This window comes from Hesperophylax consimilis, unplaced genomic scaffold (assembly GCF_061612785.1).
Source record: "Hesperophylax consimilis isolate HC1 unplaced genomic scaffold, BYU_Hcon_1.0 scaffold_231, whole genome shotgun sequence".
Taxonomy (NCBI): Eukaryota; Metazoa; Arthropoda; class Insecta; order Trichoptera; family Limnephilidae; genus Hesperophylax; species Hesperophylax consimilis.
Genome location: NW_028301430.1, coordinates 1 through 10,000, shown reverse-complemented (window position 1 = coordinate 10,000; position 10,000 = coordinate 1). Strand labels below are relative to the sequence as shown.

Genomic DNA, 10,000 nt, shown 5'->3' with positions numbered 1-10,000 from the left:
ATCTCCGCGTATCCCTCACCTGAATTTTCAAGGTCCGAGGGGCCGATCCGGACACCGCCGCATCGGCGATGCTCTTCGCGTCCCGAGCCCTATCTCCCCGCTATGGGATTCCAGGGCGCTCGAACGCTCAGGCAGAAAAGATAACTCTCTCCGGATCTCCCGTCGGCGTCTTCAGGCCACTTTGGGTTACCCCGACGAACTCTCTTGCGAGGGAACGATTTTTAAGACGGTTCCGCAGCCGGGTTCCGGAACTGCAACCGGATTCCCTTTCGCCCGACGGGTGTACTTTTAAGAAAACAATCTTTAGTAAAATCGTATAACTTTACACCATCATCAACATCGGATTTCTCCTAGGGCTTAGGATCGACTAACTCGCGTGCAACGGCTGTTAACGCGAAACCCTTCTCCACATCAGCCCTCAAGGACCTCGCTTGAGTATTTGCTACTACCACCAAGATCTGCGCCGACGGAGGCTCCAGGCGGGCTCACGCCCAGACCCTTCTGCGCACACCGCCGCGGCCATCCTACTCGTTGCGGCTTCAAAACGATCGCACGGCCGGAGCCGCACGAACGCCCCGCTTGCCTGCAACGGTCGAGTATAGGCTGAACGCTACAGCGCCATCCATTTTCAGGGCTGGTTGCTTCGGCAGGTGAGTTGTTACACACTCCTTAGCGGATTCCGACTTCCATGGCCACCGTCCTGCTGTCCTGAGCGACCAACGCCTTTTATGGTATCCGATGAGCGTTCATTGGGCGCCTTAACTCGACGTTTGGTTCATCCCACAGCGCCAGTTCTGCTTACCAAAATTGGCCCACTTGGCACTCCCATCCGAGCTCCTACTTCATCTTCGAGCAAGAAGGAGATCTCACCCATTTAAAGTTTGAGAATAGGTTGAGGCCATTTCGGCCCCAATGCCTCTAATCATTCGCTTTACCGGATGAGACTGTGCGAATGGCGGTCCGAAAACCGTCATGTTTCTCGAGCGCCAGCTATCCTGAGGGAAACTTCGGATGGAACCAGCTATTAGATAGTTCGATTAGTCTTTCGCCCCTATACCCAGTTCGGACGATCGATTTGCACGTCAGAATCGCTTCGGTCCTCCATCAGGGTTTCCCCTGACTTCGACCTGACCAGGCATAGTTCACCATCTTTCGGGTCCCAGCGTGTACGCTCTCAGTGCGTCTCGATAATCGCACGGGGGCTTTCTCGAAACGCCTCGGGAATGCGGCGGGGCGTCTGACGACGCCCGCGCATCTTCCCTGCGACCGGCTCGAGGCCGGCCTTTCACTTTCATTTCGCCTCTGGGTTTATCAGTGTTCCCAATGACTCGCGCACATGCTAGACTCCTTGGTCCGTGTTTCAAGACGGGTCCTGTGAGTGCCCAAAACAAAACCACCGCCGACCGGGACGCGTCCCGTCCGAGAGCGCGCCGCTAACGACGGACACCCGACGCGCGACACCCGCGACGCACTAGACGCCGGGGGCCACGCGAAGGACGCCGCTGCAGCGCGACGGACGCCCGCGAGGGGCGGACGCGATCCTCGTTCTCTACCGTCGCTGCGTAATGTACGCCGCGGCCGTGGACACCGCGGCTCCGCCTCGCAGAGCGAGACGGGTCAACCGCACGGCGCATTCGACCGCGGCGCGACGGGTCGCGGTGTTATACTAAGGGAGAAGTGCACGCGCTCCGGGAGCCTGACGGCGCACCCGCGCACCCACCGCCCCGACCCGAAAGCCGAAGGCGAAGGTTTGCGCGAGGCGCGAGCCCCGACGGAAGACACGATGAATCTCCCCGTTCGCTCGTTTGAGTTCCACAGGTTTACCCCTGAACGGTTTCACGTACTCTTTAACTCTCTCTTCAAAGTTCTTTTCAACTTTCCCTCACGGTACTTGTTCGCTATCGGTCTCGTGGTAGTATTTAGCCTTAGATGGAGTTTACCACCCACTTAGGGCTGCACTCTCAAGCAACCCGACTCTAGGGAGAGAGACCGTCGCGGCCGGCTACCGTCACCACGGGCCTGGCACCCTCTGCGGGTAAGCGGGCCCCGTTCAAGATGAACTTGGACAGGCAGCCGTGACTAATGACCGCGCGTGTATGTATAACTCTCCTCCCGAACGCTACATTTCCCGGCGGCCCGCCGGGGCCGCAGGATTCAGCGCTGGGCTCTTCCCGTTTCGCTCGCCGCTACTCGGGGAATCCTCGTTAGTTTCTTTTCCTCCGCTTACTGATATGCTTAAGTTCGGCGGGTGATCTCTCCTGATTTGAGGTCGACAACAAAAATTTTATAAATTCGAGAAGTACGCAAAGCAACAGTGTGCGCGTATTCTCGCCCGTGCAGACTCTGTCAAGCGGGCGCGAAACCGACGAGCGTCCGCGGAGGTGCGCGCGGCCGAGAGCGCGAAGATCGCCCCGGACAGCCGACCGCTCGCGCGGTAGACTGCCCAGTTTTCAGCGTCGTCGCTAGCTCAAGGCTCGCACGCGTTCCTCCGCGTTTGGTATAACGCAAGCGGAAATCGCGCGCATCGAGAGAGCACTTCGTCAAATTTAACCGGACGCCGAGGTCCCGGCGCGCGTCTCCGAGGAGACGACGCGCGCGGGCCCCGGCGACGCCGGCAACGCTCGCTCTGCGCGCCCACACGTCCGAGGACGGGGGCGAGAGAACAGTCTGGTCGCATTGTGTGCGCGACCCTCAAACAGGAGTGGTCCGTCGACAAACTACGTCTTGCTCGGACCGCAATGTGCGTTCGAAATGTCGATGCTCATGTGTCCTGCAGTTCACACTCTGACGCGCATTTAGCTGCGTTCTTCATCGACCCACGAGCCGAGTGATCCGCCGTTCAGGGTAATAATGATAAAACAAACATAAATAGATACGTTTTAGTTTTCGGTTTTTACAATTTGGTTTGCGTTTTCGAAATGTTTATAATTCCATTCGACAAAAAGATTAATTTTGTACCGCCGCCTTCACGGCGACGGGTAAAATTTCACCGGACGAGCGGATAGAGGACGGAGCCCTCCTCCGCTCGACGCCGGCGGTTCTCGGTTCGCATCGGCGCCCTAGGGCGATCTCCGACGCAGTAATTTAGCATTCGTTCGATTATGGTTTATATGTATAATATATGTTTTGTTTCATAATAATATTTCATATCATGGAAAGCACAAACATTAAACACAGGAAATGATCCTTCCGCAGGTTCACCTACGGAAACCTTGTTACGACTTTTACTTCCTCTAAATGATCAAATTCGGTCAAACTTTCCGACGCGTCGGATGCCCGTGAGAGCTTCCGCGCACCAGTCCGAAGACCTCACCAAATCATCCATCGGTAGTAGCGACGGGCGGTGTGTACAAAGGGCAGGGACGCAATCAACGCGAGCTGGTGACTCGCTTTTACTAGGAATTCCTCGTTCATGGGGGAGAATTGCAAACCCCAATCCCTATCACGAAGGGGTTTCATCGGGTTACCCGGGCCGTTAGGCCAAGGAGGACACGCTGATCCCTTCAGTGTAGCGCGCGTGCGGCCCAGGACATCTAAGGGCATCACAGACCTGCTATTGCTCAATCTCGTGCGGCTATATATACCGCCGGTCCCTCTAAGAAGATTTTCATTGTACGCCGGTAGTGAAGACCGCGAAACGCACGACCCCGACGCGCGAACGCCGAAGCCGCGCGCACACGGACCCTCGTGATACCGGTTGCACGTCTATTTAATAGGCTAGAGTTACGTTCGTTACCGGAATTAACCTGACAAATCGCTCCACCAACTAAGAGCGGCCATGCACCACCACCCACCGAATCGAGAAAGAGCTGTTAATCCGTCAATCCTTCCAGTGTCCGGGCCTGGTGAGTTTTCCCGTGTTGAGTCGAATTAAGCCGCAGGCTCCACTCCTGGTGGTGCCCTTCCGTCAATTCCTTTAAGTTTCAGCTTTGCAACCATACTCCCCCCGGAGCCCGAAAGCTTTGGTTTCCCGGGAGCTGCCCACCGGGTTAAAATTATGAAACTTCGGCGGATCGCTGGCTGGCATCATTTATGGTTAGAACTACAGCGGTATCTAATCGCCTTCGAACCTCTAACTTTCGTTCTTGATTAATGAAAACACCTTTGGCAAATGCTTTCGCTTTAGTCCGTCTTGCGACGATCCAAGAATTTCACCTCTAACGTCTCAATACGAATGCCCCCAGTCGTCCCTATTAATCATTACCTCTGGTATCAGAAAGCCAACAAAACAGAACCGAGGTCCTATTCTATTATTCCATGCGTACAATATTCAGGCAAGTGTTAGCCCGCTTTGAGCACTCTAATTTGTTCAAAGTAAACAGCCGCGACGGCCCGCCTCGGTGCGCGGCCGACCGTGAGGCCGACCGACACACGCCGGCGGTGGACGCACCGGCGAGAAGCCCCGCAGACGTGCCTGTCGTACCGCATTCGGTAGACCGACACCGCAGGACACAATTTCAACTACGAGCTTTTTAACCGCAACAACTTTAGTATATGCTATTGGAGCTGGAATTACCGCGGCTGCTGGCACCAGACTTGCCCTCCAATGGATCCTCATTAAAGGATTTAAAGTGTAATCATTCCGATCACGAGGCCTCGGACGAGTCCCGTATCGTTATTTTTCGTCACTACCTCCCCGTGCCGGAGTGGGTAATTTGCGCGCCTGCTGCCTTCCGTGGATGTGGTAGCCGTTTCTCAGGCTCCCTCTCCGGAATCGAACCCTGATTCCCCGTTACCCGTGACAACCATGGTAGTCGCATAAACTACCATCGACAGTTGATAAGGCAGACATTTGAAAGATGCGTCGCCGGTGCTAGACCGTGCGATCAGCTCAAAGTTATCTAGAGTCATCTCGAATGGCGACGGACGGGGCGCGAACCCCGCCGCCGATTGGTTTTTGATCTAATAAAAGCATTCCTCCCGTTACCGGTCAGAACCTCGTTTGCATGTATTAGCTCTAGAATTGCCACAGTTATCCAAGTAACCGTGTACGATCTAAGGAACCAAAACTGATATATTGAGCCATTCGCGGTTTCACCTTAATTCGGCTTTTACTGAGACTTGCATGGCTTAGTCTTTGAGACAAGCATATGATTACTGGCAGGATCAACCAGGGAGCTGCACCACCGTCGGAGGGTTTTTAATCCTCCGAACGACAGAGGCCCGCCCTCGCGTAGAGGGCGCGGACAACACGGCGTTAAAGAACACGCGACGGAGTCACCCGCACGAGTCACGCTCATTATGCGTACCGCTATATTCTCCCGCTCGGCGACCGTCGCTAGACGAAAGCTCCGCGGGAAAATTTTTGCTTCAAACGAAGAAAGCGCGCGTAGGACGGCTCCCGCCCGAGAGAGAGAGACCGCACCCGCGACGACGCTATCGTCCGATTTATAATTCCCATTCGTAAAACGTGTACACCGAAAGCGCACGCCTTTGGCGAGGCAACAGTGAGACGGGGATAAAATCCTCCGCCTTTGCTTTTGAAAATTCTGCTCGCGCGGAACTCCAGAGTCAAACATGAGCGCGAACGCCGCGCAGAAGCGGGCGTCACGTAGTTTCTCGCAAATAACACCGCCGACACGACCGATAGGCCGCCGCAGTTTGCGAACGCCGTGCATCGAGAGCCCGCCACACTCGGCGGGCACAAAGCTGTGCCGGGTCGCGTTCTCGCTCGGGACGGCGCCGAGCGCGGTGCGCCCGCTCCGACCCCTCGAAGGCCGCAGGCGGCCGGGCCGTCGGGCCTCGGGCGGCTCGCGAAACCGGGCACAAGGCGCTCGGTCTCGGTAAATAAATTTACTTTCGTATTCGCATTTTGGAAATTTTAAATTATTTCATTTAATCGGTGATACCGACCGACCGTTCCCGGTGAGTTTAAAAAAACTTAATACAGAGGTACGTAGTTATTTCAAATTTACACAATAAGAACATATTTCAAATAAAAATAAAAACTTAACATATATATAATAATAATAATAATAAATAACTAACATAACTAACTAAATATATAACTAACAGATCGAGCGATTAGTCATAATAGACCGATATAGTTTTACATGACAAATTTTTTAAAAATAACTTATATCATCGATGTCGCTATTCCCGAATTCCTGTAATATTCAAAAATCTGTTAGTGAAAAAATAAGAAAATACACAGATTTAGGAAATGAGAAAAAAAGAATTTGGCATTCTCAGGCTATAAAAATATTACCATTCGTTATTTCGGCTACCGGCATTATACCTAAGCTCTCTTATTAAAAATTTAGGCGTATTAGATCTATCAAAAAATTTATATATAAAGATGCAAAAGTCGGTCATTTTGAATACATGTAGGATAACAAAAGATTTTTTTAAATGTTTATGTTGAGGGATCTGTAGGATTTATTTATAGGCCCCGTTAGGAGTTCTACCGAGCCGAACCCTCCGATATGAAAATATCTGAGTCGGTGAATTATTTTCCCATTTGATCTCTGTTGAGTTGACGCGTTGTTCTTGTATTGTTTTGTATTTATTTTACTTTTTTAAATTTAAATTCCATTGACAAAGATCAATTTTTTGCTAATAATTATTGGCAAAAAAATTTTATTGGCATACAATTTTATTGGCATAAAATTATATTGGCAGAAAATTTTATTGGCATCAAATTTTATTGGCAGAAAATTTTATTGGCATAAAATTTTATTGGCATAAAATTATATTGGCATAAATTTTATTGGCAAAATTTTTGTCAACTTTTTGTCAATTTATCTATTTGCAAAAATTGTAATCGCACCTAACCTGACCTGACCTAACCTAACCTAACCTAACCTAACCTAACCTACCTAACCTTACCTAACCTAACCTAACCTAACCTAACCTAACCTAACCTAACCTAACCAAACCTAACCTAACCTAACCTAACCAACCTAACTTAACCTAACCTAACCTAACCTAACCTAACCTAACCTAACCTAACCTAACCTAACCTAACCTAACCTAACCTAACCTAACCTAACCTAACCTAACTAACCTAACCTGATACATAAAGAAAATTCACCCGGCACCCACAAGACTAGGCAACATTTTAGAATTGTTATATTATATCATTTATTCTGTTGAGTTAAAAAAAAAAAAACTTAATAGACGACATTGAAATTAAATCAAATAAATTCATATTTACACGTACATTTTTTAAAAATATATTCAATTAAAAATTAACATTTTTACCCTCTACAAGAGTCCAAAAACACTCGTCTGTGAAGTGTAAAAAAATAATAATAAAATTTTACTTTTAAAACATATGTAAATAGGAGAAAAAAAAAATCATAACAAAACATATAAAGTGAAGAGATTTTTGTATATTTATACACAAGTACATACATACATACATACATACATACATACATACATACATACATACATACATACATACATACATACATACATACATGCATAGTAAGAAAACGATTTTAAAAGGGATTCGAATAAAACAAATTCACCGACTATTACAGACCGCGATGCGCCCGCTCCGACTCCTCGACTGCGCTCAGACGGACGCCCGGGCGGTCGGGCCTCTCGCGGAACCGGCCGCAGTAGCGCGAGCCGCGTCGCCTCATCTCCGGCCGTCTGCCCGACTGCTCACGCTCGGTCTCGAAAAAATAAATTTACCCTCGTCGCTCACGTCTTCTCACTATCGAAATGTTAAATTATACATACATACATACATACATACATACATACATACATACATACATACATACATACGTACATACGTACATACATACATACATACATACATACATGATAAGAAAACTAAAAATAAACATTTTCACACTGAGGGCCATTAAGTGCGGCCCGTTTACTCCCGCCGTTTACCCGCGGCTACCACCCGAAATGAGATCCTCTCAGCTCCGCTCCGGTCCCAATGCTCCCGTAACATTTAAAATTTTTTATTCTACGCTACAAGAATGACGTTCCGAATTCGATTCCGAAATAAAAATCTATAAAAATAAATAAATTACAATTTCACATTGAGGGCCATTAAGTGCGGCCCGTTTACTCCCGCCGTTTACCCGCGGCTATCATCCGAAATGAGATCTTGGCAGCTCCGGTCCCAATGCTCCCGAAACCTTTAAATTTAATATTCTACACTAAGAATGGCGTTCCGAATTAGATTCTGAAATAAAATACGTCAAAAAAAAGTTTTTTTTTTTTTTTCTTTTAAATCACACCGTGCCCGGGGCAAATGGCGTCATCGGGTGCGTCGCAGTTACTCCCGCCGTCCACCCGCGGCCGCTACTCGATATCAGATCCCACTCATCGCCGGCCCCGCTGCACCGAACCGCGGCTAAATTTATTATTCTACACTAAGAATGACGTTATGAGTTCGATTCTGAAATTTAAATAAAATAAATATTTTATTTTTAAATAAGAAAATTTTGAAAACACGTCGAGGGCCGTTAAGTGCGTCCCAGTTACTCCCGCGCTTTACCCGCGCCCGCCGCTCTGAATTGCATTCCCTCACCTCCTGACGAAAATGATTTTTTTAATTTATTAATTATCGAAGACAATATTAGCGATTTCTAAACGAAAATCTGAAACAGAAAAATCAGAAAAGGATACGGTCACATCTAGGACTGATTTTTTTTTTTATTATTTTGGTGATTTTTCTCTTTCAGATTTTCTTTTAGAATTCGCTAATATTATCTTCGATAATTAAATATTACAATATTAGGTTTTACTCAGTAAAGTTATTCCAAAAAATAAATAATTACTATTATTATATATAATTTTTTATTCACACATAAATATGACACTTAGGTACACAGCATAAGAAGAATAATAACAAAAAACCTAATTTCCCCCGAAACCGCTACGCCATCTATCGTCTACAATGTTTTGAACTCATCAAAAAGACGAAAAAAAGAAGAAAGGTTTGTGAATTTATTTCTTTTTTCGATATCATACTACAAGTCGTAAGTTGGGTTTCTATATTATATTGATCGGCGACCGGATAAATTATCAAAATGATAATTCATCACATATTTAAAAAGTTATGTAAAGTCATGGAAAGTGATGAAACCAAAAACTTTTTTTTACTGGGTTAAGTAGGTTAGGTTAGGTCAGGTTAGGTTAGGTTGGGTTAGGTTAGGTTTAGGTTAGGTTAGGTAAGGTTAGGTTAGGTTAGGTTTAAACAAATCATCGTTTTTAATGATTCTATATCACTTTTTAAAAGTGTGTTGAACAGTCACCGTGTTGAGTTAGCATGGAACCATATTGATCATAAATTTTATATATATCATAATACATAGGGCGACTGAAGAAAGCCACACTAAGTTTATCGAAAACCGCCACGAGTGTCGATGAAATAAATAAATTAATTAAAATTAAAAGATAATTGATAAATGCAATCAGGTTGCATGATAAATCACCACAATGACAACAGAACACACATTGAAAAAGTGATATGAAGTCATTAAAAGTGATGAAACAAAAATTTGGGTTAAATACTTATACTCGTAACCTATTCAACCTAGTTTTTGTTTCATCACTTTTCATGACCTCACATCGCCGTTTAAAGGTTTGTTGAATTTTAATTTTGACGATTTATCCGGTCACTAACCCCTAACCTAACCAGAATACGGGACACGTCTCCATCGTCTTTTTTTTTTTCGAAAATTCGGTTAAAAAAAAAAAATAACATTCTGGAGGAGAACCACCACTTTCTTGCCCTGTTTTAGGTACTGACAGTACCCCCTTCAGAGCAACAACTCGGAAACTGCTTTTAAATTTAACTGAAACAACAACTGAAACTGTAATGAAACATTCTTTATGAGCATTCTGGTAATCATGTACCGCTTCTGTTGCAGTTATCATCTTGGCTCGCTCCACATGAATTAACATACACTTTACGCATTGAAAGAGTCCATAAATTTTTTTTAAGGTTTTTTTATTCTCGCGGCTCTATGGACGTTACCCTTGGCTTTACCCATCGATTTATATATATTAGGCATGACCAATTACA

The 10,000-nt window shown here is 46.6% G+C and overlaps 3 non-coding genes across 3 annotated transcripts in view; all 3 read right to left on the bottom strand.

Moving 5' to 3' along the window:
• Window positions 1–2,272, bottom strand: part of LOC149408521 (large subunit ribosomal RNA) — a 4,064-nt gene extending 1,792 nt beyond the window's left edge. The window contains exon 1 of the ribosomal RNA XR_016305533.1: window positions 1–2,272. This exon is cut by the window's left edge and continues 1,792 nt beyond it. This is a non-coding gene — a ribosomal RNA (large subunit ribosomal RNA).
• A 413-nt stretch (window positions 2,273–2,685) lies between these two features.
• Window positions 2,686–2,847, bottom strand: LOC149408520 (5.8S ribosomal RNA). The gene has a single exon (XR_016305530.1). It is a non-coding gene; the product is annotated as a 5.8S ribosomal RNA (ribosomal RNA).
• A 331-nt stretch (window positions 2,848–3,178) lies between these two features.
• LOC149408519 (small subunit ribosomal RNA) lies at window positions 3,179–5,117 on the bottom strand. Its single transcript, XR_016305531.1, has one exon. It is a non-coding gene; the product is annotated as a small subunit ribosomal RNA (ribosomal RNA).
• Between the last annotated feature and the right edge of the window lie 4,883 nt (window positions 5,118–10,000).